Genomic DNA, 11,983 nt, shown 5'->3' with positions numbered 1-11,983 from the left:
CAGTGTAGACTGCCCCAACGGTACAGCCACCCCTTTCCCCAGTACTGATGCCAGTGCCCCACGAACCGGAACCCGGAGATTATTACCTTTGAGGTTCGGCTTCTTAATTTGGCGCCTAGTTCCTCATACTGACGATGCAGAACCTCTTTCCTTCTCCTGTCTACGCTGTTGGTACCTACATGGACCGCAACAACTGGATCCAACCCCTCCCACTGTCCAGCCCTGAGCAGATGTCCCGAACCCTGGCACCGGGCAGGCAACACAGCCATCTGGCTCTTTGCTGCAAGGTTGCATATAAGATGGTATTGAGCTTCACGTTCCCACTGGTTAGTGCTCCGTCTTTTCCTTTGGATGCAGCTTCTTCCCGAGATGAGAAACCAACCCTTGTACTTGTCCCCACCCCCAGCCCCTTCCCGAGGTATGTAACAATCTATCAGCGAGCACACCATATGGACTGATCACACGACACAGGCTAAATGCCACTCAATCGCATTTATTGGAAAAAAGGTAAGATTACACAGAGGCAAGTGCAAATCAGCAGGATTTTTTATAGATTACGCTGCACCACTCGGTGTGCTGCATTCCTGGCTTCATGATAAAAGTTCCTAATGCATCTCTCATGGCTCAAAGCTTCACGTACTGAAAGAGGTGTATGGTGCTCCTGCGATATGGTGCCACCATCGAATCGCAAGTCGTAGGATGTGGGTGTCCTGACTGAGTGTCTCCAATCTGTTGGATATATCTGTTGCAACGAGTTGTAACTGCGCCCCGCTTTGAGTCACCTCCTCCAATCATAGACTCGAGATGAAATTAATTCACAAATGGCTATCATCACAAATGACTAACTCGGACTTAATTCTCCTGCAGCCCCAGGCTGATGGTTGTACCTTCGCTCTGACACAGTTAGTTACCAGAGGGAAGGGAATTGCTTACTAGGTTGCAGAGGCGGTGAGAGTGGGGATCTCAAAGTGGGAGGGTCTCTGCCTCTAGTTGCCCACCCTAAGCTAGAATGACGGAAAGCACATTTTAAATTGACGCTTTGCCGATCCCTGTTTCATCCCTAAAAGCGAGCCGATGAACAGGAAGGTGCAGAATTCTGCAAAGCAAAACTAAACGGCCGTCAGCTCGGTCGGCAGCTCGCCCAATCAAATAAAGCTTGACGCAGTTAAGCTGGCCAGGTTTGGCGGCCAAAACGCTCACGCCCGTTGCGACCGGGAAGTCCTATCACCCGCGGGATTCTCCCAAAGGCTGATGGGATGACAGCTGGAATCGGGGAAGGGCAGGGGAATGGATCTGTGGCTGGGGGTGGGGTGTGGTGGGGGGTTGGGTAGGGAGGGAGAGAATGGGGGGGGGGGGTGGGGGAGGGCGCAGAGGGCAGGCTGGGGGTGAAAGGGGAAAGGTCAGGGGAATACGACTGAGGGGAGAGGTCCTTCAGAGGGGGAGGGCACGGGGGAGACGGGAGCACGGGTGGGAGGGGCACCCCACTGGTTTGCGGTGAAGGCGGGGCCTTCGGGGCGGGGCACGTAATCCTGGCAGGTGGGCCCCCCCAGATGGAGGCCACAGGTAAAGGAGTAGTCAAAGGTCACGCTCCCGTACTTGAGGTAGCAGATGTCGCGGTGGGGGCCGGAGGTCAGGGGTCGCTCACAGGTTCCCAGGCGGCGGTCCCTGGTGACAGTGTTCCGATCCCAGACCTCAATGGTCAGCTGGTGGCCGGAATCGGCCTTGACCTCACCCAGGTCCAGCCGGGCGTTCCACGTGGGGTTGTTGTTGTTGGACCTCACGGGGGTCTTGCCCATCTTCGGGCCATATTTGACGATGACGTAGCCGTCGGTGGCCGAGGTGTAGTCGCCCCAGAGGTCGTGACCCTGCTTGACCGTCACCGTCAGCCGGCCCAGGCCCTTCACCTTGGAGCAGCAGAGCCGGTCCACTCGGCTATCCTCCTGGCAGAGGCAGGAGCAGGGGTCCTGCCGGCCTCGGTGCGAGCCGGACGGGCACGCGTTGCGGCTGCAGTCCTGGGAGAGCGCGTTGGCCCCGATGTAGTCGCTGATGTAGCGCTGGAGGTTGGCGTATCGCGGGTCGTCCCTGGGCAGCAGGTGGTGGAGGGGCTCCAGTGCGTAGCTCACCATGCCTGGGTTTGCGGGCAGGCTGTCCGCCCAGCGGGTGAAGGCCGAGGAGTCAGCCGCGAAGAGGAGGTCCACCCCGAGTTTGACCTTGCCGCCCGTCACGTCAGTCTCCCGGTCGTTGAACGCCTGGTGGAAGCTGTCCTTGTGCTTCATCGACTTGGTAAGCTGCTTGCATCTCCTATACTTTGCCGAGACATTGACTGGCGGACCCACCCGGACGCTGGCCTCCACCTCCAGGCAGTCCTTGACCTGCTCGACCGTGTAGCCCTCGATGGCGGCCTGGCACGACCGGATGGCCGTCACGTCTTTCAGCCGCCCTCCGAGATCCACCGCCTTGATGAAATGAGTGCCGTAGGTGCTCACCAGCTTCTGGTAGTGGTACTTGTTGGTCCCGTTGGAGACGTTGGGCAGCGAGGCCAGGGTGTGGGCGAACTGGGCAGCCAGGAGGGGCTTGTCCTTCACTCGATACTGGTAGTAACGGCAGTGAAACTCGTGGCTGGTGTAGCTGTACTGGTCCGACTTGGATCTCTTGGTGCCAAAATCCACCAGCTTGGACTTGGAGCCGGCCAGAATGAGGTTCCCGACAATGGGGGGCTTCGGCAGCACCACCAGGCCCGCCCGCCAGTCGTTGGAGATCACCGACGTGGCGGACTGGCCCAGCTCGGTGGCCGAGCGGAAGAGCTGGCTCGACAGGGAGCGCTTGCAGACCTGCCGCACCCGCCAGTCCACCAGCGAGAGGGGCAGGCGCTGGCGGACGTCGGACAGCAGACAGTTGCTGCAGAGGGTGCAGGAGCCGTCCTGCCTGCTCCAGGCGTCGGTGTCGATCACGAAGGCCCCCTTGGGCCGCAGGGTCACCACGTCGTAGCCCTCTCCTGCCAGGCTGGCGCCGGGCACGGAACCGGCCGCCGCACACTCGCTGGCGCTGCCAGTGTTACAGGCACAGCGGGCGCCGGCGAGGAAGAGGAAGAAGAACAGGAGGCGGGCAAGTCGTGGCTTTCCTTTCGGCATCATGGCAACAAAGGCAGCTCCCGGCGATAGAGTGTGGAAAACCTGGAAGAGGAGGAGTAGAATGTGAGATCGCCTCAAACTCAGGGGCAACTTTGAAAGAGCAAAATCCTGCAGGCGCCGAAAATCTGAGACAAAGAAAAAACAGGAAGTGCTGGAAACCCTCAGCATCTGTCATTGTCGACAGGAATAGTGCCGGAAGACTGGAGGATAGCAAATGTTGTCCCCTTGTTCAAGAAGGGGAGTAGAGACAGCCCTGGTAATTATAGACCTGTGAGCCTTACTTCGGTTGTGGGTAAAATGTTGGAAAAGGTTATAAGAGATAGGATTTATAATCAGATATCTCCCTGAGAGATGGGACTGAGGGACACCAGTCAATGTACAGATATCTCCGTGAGAGAGAGGGACTGAGAGACACCTGTCAGTGTACAGATATCTCCGTGAGAGAGAGGGACTGAGAGACAGCAGTCAGTGCACAGATATCACCCTGAGAGAGAGGGACTGAGAGACACCAGTCAGTTTGCAGATATCTCCCTGAGAGAGGGACTGAGAGACACCAGTCAGTGTACAGATATCACCCTGAGAGAGAGAGGACTGAGAGACACCAGTCAGTGTACAGATATCACCCTGAGAGAGAGAGGACTTAGAGACACCAGTCAGTGTACAGATATCACCCTGAGAGAGAGAGGGACTGAGAGACACCAGTCAAAGTACAGATATCTCCCTGAGAGAGAGGGACTGAGTGACACCAGTCAGTGTACAGATATCACTCAGAGAGAGAGGGAATGAGAGACACCAGTCAGTGTACAGATATCACCCTGAGAGAGAGGGGACTGAGAGACACCAGTCAGTTTACAGATATCACCCTGAGAGAGAGGGGACTGAGAGACACCAGTCAGTGTATAGATATCACTCAGAGAGAGAGGGACTGAGAGACACCAGTCAGTGTACAGATATCACCCTGAGAGAGAGGGACTGAGAGACACCAGTCAGTGTACAGATATCTCCCTGAGAGAGAGGGACTGAGAGACACCAGTCAGTGTACAGATATCACTCAGAGAGAGAGGGACTGAGAGACACCAGTCAGTGTAGAGATATCACCCTGAGAGAGAGGGACTGAGTGACACCAGTCAGTGTACAGATATCACCCTGAGAGAGAGGGACTGAGAGACACCAGTCAGTGTACAGATATCACCCTGAGAGAGAGGGACTGAGAGACACCAGTCAGTTTACAGATATCACCCTGAGAGAGAGGGGACTGAGAGACACCAGTCAGTGTACAGATATCACCCTGAGAGAGAGGGACTGAGAGACACCAGACAGTGTACAGATATCACTCAGAGAGAGAGGGACTGAGAGACACCTGTCAGTGCACAGATATCTCCGTGAGAGAGAGGGGAGTGAAAGACACCAGTCAGTGTACAGATATCACCCTGAGAGAGAGGGGACTGAGAGACACCAGTCAGTGTACAGATATCACTCAGAGAGAGAGGGATTGAGAGACACCTGTCAGTGCACAGATATCTCCGTGAGAGAGAGGGGAGTGAGAGACACCAGACAGTGTACAGATATCACTCAGAGAGAGAGGGACTGAGAGACACCAGACATTGTACAGATATCTCCTGAGAGAGAGGGACTGAGAGACACCTGTCAGTGCACAGAATTCTCCGTGAGAGAGAGGGGACTGAAAGACACCAGTCAGTGTACAGATATCTCCGTGAGAGAGAGGGACTGAGAGACACCAGTCAGTGCACAGATATCTCCCTGAGAGAGAGGGACTGAGAGACACCTGTCGGTGTACAGAAATCTCATTGAGAGAGAGGGACTGAGAGACACCAGTCAGTGTACAGACATCTCCCTGAGAGAGAGGGACTGAGAGACACCTGTCAGTGCACAGATATAACCCTGAGAGACATGGACTGAGAGACAACAGTCAGTGTACAGATATCTCCGTGAGAGAGAGGGACTGAGAGACACCCGTCAGTGTACAGATATCTCCGTCAGAGAGAGGGACTGAGAGACAGCAGTCAGTGTACAGACATCTCCCTGAGAGACAGGGACTGAGAGACACCAGTCAGTGTACAGATATCTCCCTGAGAGAGAGGGACTGACAGACTCTAGTCCGTGCACAGATTTTACCCTGAGAGAAAGGGAGAGAGAGACATGAGTCAGGGGACAGATATCTCCCTGAGGGAGGTGACTGAGAGACAGCAGTCAGTGTACAGATATCACCCTGAGAGAGAGGGACTGAGAGACACCAGTCAGTGTACAGATATCACTCAGAGAGAGAAGGACTGAGAGACACCTGTCAGTGCACAGATATCTCCGTGAGAGAGAGGGGACTGAGAGACATCAGTCAGTGTACAGATATCTCCTGAAAGAGAGGGACTGAGAGACACCAGTCAGTGCACAGATATCTCCGTGAGAGAGAGGGACTGAGAGACACCTGTCAGTGTACAGATATCTCCGTGAGAGAGTGGGACTGAGAAGCAGCTGTCAGTGTACAGATATCACCCTGAGAGAGGGACTGAGAGACACCAGTCAGTGTACACATTTGTCCCTGAGAGAGAGAGGGACTGAGTGACACCAGTCAGTGTACAGATATCACTCAGAGAGAGAGGGACTGAGAGACACCAGTCAGTGTACAGATATCTCCCTGAGAGAGAGGGACTGAGAGACACCAGTCAGTGTAGAGATATCACTCAGAGAGAGAGGGACTGAGAGACACCAGTCAGTGGACAGATATCTCCCTGAGAGAGAGGGACTGAGAGACACCAGTCAGTGGACAGATATCACTCAGAGAGAGAGGGACTGAGAGACACCAGTCAGTGTACAGATATCACTCAGAGAGAGAGGGACTCAGAGACACCAGTCATTGTACCGACATCTCCCTGAGAGAGAGGGACTGAGAGACACCTGTCAGTGCTCAGATATCTCCGTGAGAGAGAGGGACTGAGAGACACCAGTCAGTGTACAGATATCACCCTGAGAGAGAGGGACTGAGAGACACCAGCCAATGGACAGATATCACTCAGAGAGAGAGGGACTGAGAGACACCAGTCAGTGTAGAGATATCACTCTGAGAGAGAGGGACTGAGAGACACCAGACAGTGTACAGATATCACTCAGAGAGAGAGGGACTCAGACACACCAGTCATTGTACCGACATCTCCCTGAGAGAGAGGGACTGAGAGACACCTGTCAGTGCTCAGATATCTCCGTGAGAGAGAGGGACTGAGAGACACCAGTCAGTGCACAGATATCTCCGTGAGAGAGAGGGACTGAGAGACACCTGTCGGTGTACAGATATCTCCGTGAGAGAGAGGGACTGAGAGACAGCAGTCAGTGTACAGATATCTCCGTGAGAGAGAGGGACTGAGAGACACCAGTCAGTGCACATATATCTCCGTGAGAGAGAGGGACTGAGAGACAGCAGTCAGTGTACAGACATCTCCCTGAGAGAGAGGGACTGAGAGACACCTGTCAGTGCACAGATATACCCCTGAGAGACATGGACTGAGAGACAACAGTCAGTGTACAGATATCTCAGTGAGAGAGAGGGACTGAGAGACACCCGTCAGTGTACAGATATCTCCCTGAGAGAGAGGGACTGACAGACTCTAGTACGTGCACAGATTTTACCCTGAGAGAAAGGGAGAGAGAGACACGAGTCAGGGGACAGATATATCCCTGAGGGAGGTGACTGAGAGACAGCAGTCAGTGTACAGATATCACCCTGAGAGGGAGGGACTGAGAGACAGCAGTCAGTGTACAGATATCTCCCTGAGAGAGAGGGATTGAGAGACACCAGTCAGTGTACAGATATCACCCTGAGAGAGAGGGGACTGAGAGACACCAGTCAGTGTGCTGATATCACCCTGAGAGAGAGAGGGACTGAGAGACACCAGTCAGTGTACAGATATCACCCTGAGAGAGAGGGGACTGAGAGACATCAGTCAGTGTACAGATATCTCCTGAAAGAGAGGTACTGAGAGACACCAGTCAGTGCACAGATATCTCCGTGAGAGAGAGGGACTGAGAGACACCTGTCAGTGTACAGATATCTCCGTGAGAGAGAGGGACTGAGAAGCAGCAGTCAGTGTACAGATATCACCCTGAGAGAGGGACTGAGAGACACCAGTCAGTGTACACATTTGTCCCTGAGAGAGAGAGGGACTGAGTGACACCAGTCAGTGTACAGATATCACTCAGAGAGAGAGGGACTGAGAGACACCAGTCAGTGTACAGATATCTCCCTGAGAGAGAGGGACTGAGAGACACCAGTCAGTGTAGAGATATCACTCAGAGAGAGAGGGACTGAGAGACACCAGTCAGTGGACAGATATCTCCCTGAGAGAGAGGGACTGAGAGACACCAGTCAGTGGACAGATATCACTCAGAGAGAGAGGGACTGAGAGACACCAGTCAGTGTACAGATATCACTCAGAGAGAGAGGGACTCAGAGACACCAGTCATTGTACCGACATCTCCCTGAGAGAGAGGGACTGAGAGACACCTGTCAGTGCTCAGATATCTCCGTGAGAGAGAGGGACTGAGAGACACCAGTCAGTGTACAGATATCACCCTGAGAGAGAGGGACTGAGAGACACCAGCCAATGGACAGATATCACTCAGAGAGAGAGGGACTGAGAGACACCAGTCAGTGTAGAGATATCACTCTGAGAGAGAGGGACTGAGAGACACCAGACAGTGTACAGATATCACTCAGAGAGAGAGGGACTCAGACACACCAGTCATTGTACCGACATCTCCCTGAGAGAGAGGGACTGAGAGACACCTGTCAGTGCTCAGATATCTCCGTGAGAGAGAGGGACTGAGAGACACCAGTCAGTGCACAGATATCTCCGTGAGAGAGAGGGACTGAGAGACACCTGTCGGTGTACAGATATCTCCGTGAGAGAGAGGGACTGAGAGACAGCAGTCAGTGTACAGATATCTCCGTGAGAGAGAGGGACTGAGAGACACCAGTCAGTGCACAGATATCTCCGTGAGAGAGAGGGACTGAGAGACAGCAGTCAGTGTACAGACATCTCCCTGAGAGAGAGGGACTGAGAGACACCTGTCAGTGCACAGATATACCCCTGAGAGACATGGACTGAGAGACAACAGTCAGTGTACAGATATCTCAGTGAGAGAGAGGGACTGAGAGACACCCGTCAGTGTACAGATATCTCCCTGAGAGAGAGGGACTGACAGACTCTAGTACGTGCACAGATTTTACCCTGAGAGAAAGGGAGAGAGAGACACGAGTCAGGGGACAGATATATCCCTGAGGGAGGTGACTGAGAGACAGCAGTCAGTGTACAGATATCACCCTGAGAGGGAGGGACTGAGAGACAGCAGTCAGTGTACAGATATCTCCCTGAGAGAGAGGGATTGAGAGACACCAGTCAGTGTACAGATATCACCCTGAGAGAGAGGGGACTGAGAGACACCAGTCAGTGTGCTGATATCACCCTGAGAGAGAGAGGGACTGAGAGACACCAGTCAGTGTACAGATATCACCCTGAGAGAGAGGGGACTGAGAGACACCAGTCAGTGTACAGATATCACCCTGAGAGAGAGGGGACTGAGAGACACCAGTCAGTGTACAGATATCACCCTGAGAGAGAGGGGACTGAGAGACACCAGTCATTGTACAGATATCACCGTGAGAGAGAGGGGACTGAGAGACACCAGTCAGTGTACAGATATCACCCTGAGAGAGAGGGACTGAGAGACACCAGTCAGTGTACAGATATCTCCCTGAGAGAGAGGGACTGACAGACTCTAGTCCGTGCACAGATTTTACCCTGAGAGAAAGGGAGAGGGAGACACGAGAATGGGGAAAGATATCTCCCTGAGTTCCAAGGACAGAGAGACACCAGTCAGTGTAAAGATATCACCCTGAGAGAGAGAGGACTGAGCGACAGCAGTCAGTGTACAGATATCTCCCTGAGAGAGAGGGACTGAGAGACAGCAGTCAGTGTACAGATATCTCCCTGAGAGAGAGGGAGTGAGAGACACCAGTCAGTGTACAGATATCACCCTGAGAGAGAGAGGACTGAGAGACACCAGTCATTGAACAGATATCTCCCTGAGAGAGAGGGACAGAGAGACACAAGTCGGTGTACAGATATCACCCTGAGAGAGAGGGACTGAGAGACAGCAGTCAGTGTACAGATATCTCCCTGACAGAGAGGGACTGAGAGACACCAGTCAGTGTACAGATATCACCCTGAGAGAGAGAGGACTGAGAGACACCAGTCAGTGAACTGATATCTCCCTGAGAGAGAGGGACTGAGAGACACCAGTCAGTGTACAGATATCACCCTGAGAGAGAGGGACTAAGAGACACCAGTCAGTGTACTGATATCACCCTGAGAGAGAGGGACTGAGAGACAGCAGTCAGTGTACAGATATCACCCTGAGAGAGAGGGGACTGAGAGACAGCAGTCAGTGTACAGATATCTCCCCGAGGGAGAGAGGGAATGAGAGAAACCAGTCAGTGTACAGATTTTACCCTGAGAGAAAGGGAGAGGGAGACACGAGTCAGGGGACAGATATCTCCCTGAGTGTGAGGGACAGAGAGACACCAGTCAGTGTACAGATATCACCCTGAGAGAGAGGACTGAGAGACACCAGTCAGTGTACAGATATCTCCCTGAGAGAGAGGGACTGACAGATACCTGTCAGTGTACACATTTCTCCCTGAGAGAGAGAGGGACTGACAGACTCTAGTCCATGTACAGATTTTACCCTGAGAGAAAGGGAGAGGGAGACACGAGTCAGGGGACAGATATCTCCCTGAGTGTGAGGGACAGAGAGACACCAGTCAGTGGACAGATATCACCCTGAGACAGACGGACTGAGAGACACCAGTCAGTGTACAGGTATCACCCTGAGAGAGAGGGACTGAGATACACCAGTCAGTGTACAGGTATCCCCCTGAGAGAGAGGGACTGAGAGACACCAGTCAGTGTACAGATATCACCTTGAGAGAGAGGGGACTGAGAGACACCAGTCAGTGTACAGGTATCACCCTGAGAGAGAGGGACTTAGAGACACCACTCTCTGTACAGATATCACCCTGAGAGAGAGGGACTGAGAGACACCAGTCAGTGTACAGGTATCACCCTGAGAGAGAGGGACTTAGAGACACCACTCTCTGTACAGATATCACCCTGAGAGAGAGGGACTGAGAGACACCAGTCAGTGTACAGGTATCCCCCTGAGAGAGAGGGACTGAGAGACACCAGTCAGTGTACAGATATCACCTTGAGAGAGAGGGACTGAGAGACACCAGACAGTGTACAGATTTCACCCTCAGAAAGAGGGACTGAGAGACACCAGACAGTGTACAGATATCACCCTGTGAGAGAGGGACTGAGAGACACCAGTCAATGTACAGATATCTCCCTGAGAGAGAGGGACTGACAGACACCAGTCTGTGTACAGATATCACCCTGAGAGAGAGGGACTGAGAAACAGCAGTCAGTGTACTGATTTCACCCTGAGAAAGAGCGGGACTGAGAGACACCAGTCAGTGTCCACATATCTCCCTGTGAGAGAGGGACTGAGAGACACCAGTCAGTGTACAGATATCTCCCTGAGAGAGAGGGACTGAGAGACTCCAGTCAGTGTACAGATATCTCCCTGAGAGAGAGGGACTGAGAGACACCAGTTAGTGTACAGATATCTCCGTGATAGAGAGGGGCTGAGAGACACCAGACAGTTTACAGATATCAACTTGAGAGAGAGGGACTGAGAGACACCAGTTAGTGTACAGATATCACCCTGAGAAAGAGGAAGTGAGAGACACCAGACAGTGTACAGATATCACCTTGAGAGAGAGGGACTGAGAGACATCAGTCAGTGTACAGATATCTCCCTGAGAGAGAGGGAATGAGAGACACCAGTCAGTGTACAGATATCACGCTGAGAGAGAGGGACTGAGAGACACCAGTCAGTGTACAGATAATACCCTGAGAGAGAGGGGACTGAGAGACACCAGTTAGTGTACAGATTTCACCCTGAGAAAGAGCGGGACTGACAGACACGAGTCAGTGTACAGATATCAACCTGAGAGAGAGGGACTGAGAGACACCAGTTAGTGTACAGATATCACCCTGAGAAAGAGGAAGTGAGAGACACCAGACAGTGTACAGATATCTCCCTGAGAGAGAGGGACTGAGAGACATCAGTCAGTGTACAGATATCACCTTGAGAGAGAGGGACTGAGAGACATCAGTCAGTGTACAGATATCTCCCTGAGAGAGAGGGAATGAGAGACACCAGTTAGTGTACAGATATCACGCTGAGAGAGAGGGACTGAGAGACACCAGTCAGTGTACAGATAATACCCTGAGAGAGAGGGGACTGAGAGACACCAGTTAGTGTACAGATTTCACCCTGAGAAAGAGCGGGACTGACAGACACGAGTCAGTGTACAGATATCAACCTGAGAGAGAGGGACTGAGAGACTCCAGTCAGTGTCGTGATATCTCCCAGAGAGAGAGGGGACTGAGAGACACCAGTTAGTTTACAGATTTCACCCTGAGAGAAAGTGAGAGGGAGACACGAGTCAGGGTATAGATATCTCCCTGACAGAGAAGGACAGAGAGATCCCAGTCTTTGTACAGATATCACCTTGAAAGAGAGGGACTGAGAGACACCTGTCAGTGTACAGATATCTCACTGAGAGAGATAGGGACTGAGAGACACCAGTCAGTGTACAGATATCACCCTGAGAGAGAGGGACTGAGAGACACCAGTCAGTGTACAGATAACTCCCTGAGAGAGAGAGACTGTGAGACACCAGTCTGTGTAGAGATATCTCCCTGAGAGAGAGAGAC

General features: G+C 52.8%; 1 pseudogene; it reads right to left on the bottom strand.

The window, feature by feature from the left end:
* Positions 1 to 473: 473 nt before the first annotated feature.
* LOC137362309 (perforin-1 pseudogene) lies at positions 474 to 3,169 on the bottom strand (annotated as a pseudogene).
* Between the last annotated feature and the right edge of the window lie 8,814 nt (positions 3,170 to 11,983).

Source organism: Heterodontus francisci, unplaced genomic scaffold, assembly GCF_036365525.1.
Source record: "Heterodontus francisci isolate sHetFra1 unplaced genomic scaffold, sHetFra1.hap1 HAP1_SCAFFOLD_570, whole genome shotgun sequence".
In the NCBI taxonomy this organism is placed as follows: domain Eukaryota; kingdom Metazoa; phylum Chordata; class Chondrichthyes; order Heterodontiformes; family Heterodontidae; genus Heterodontus; species Heterodontus francisci.
The sequence above is the reverse complement of the archived record's forward strand: the minus strand, read 5'-3'. Positions and strand labels throughout refer to the sequence as shown.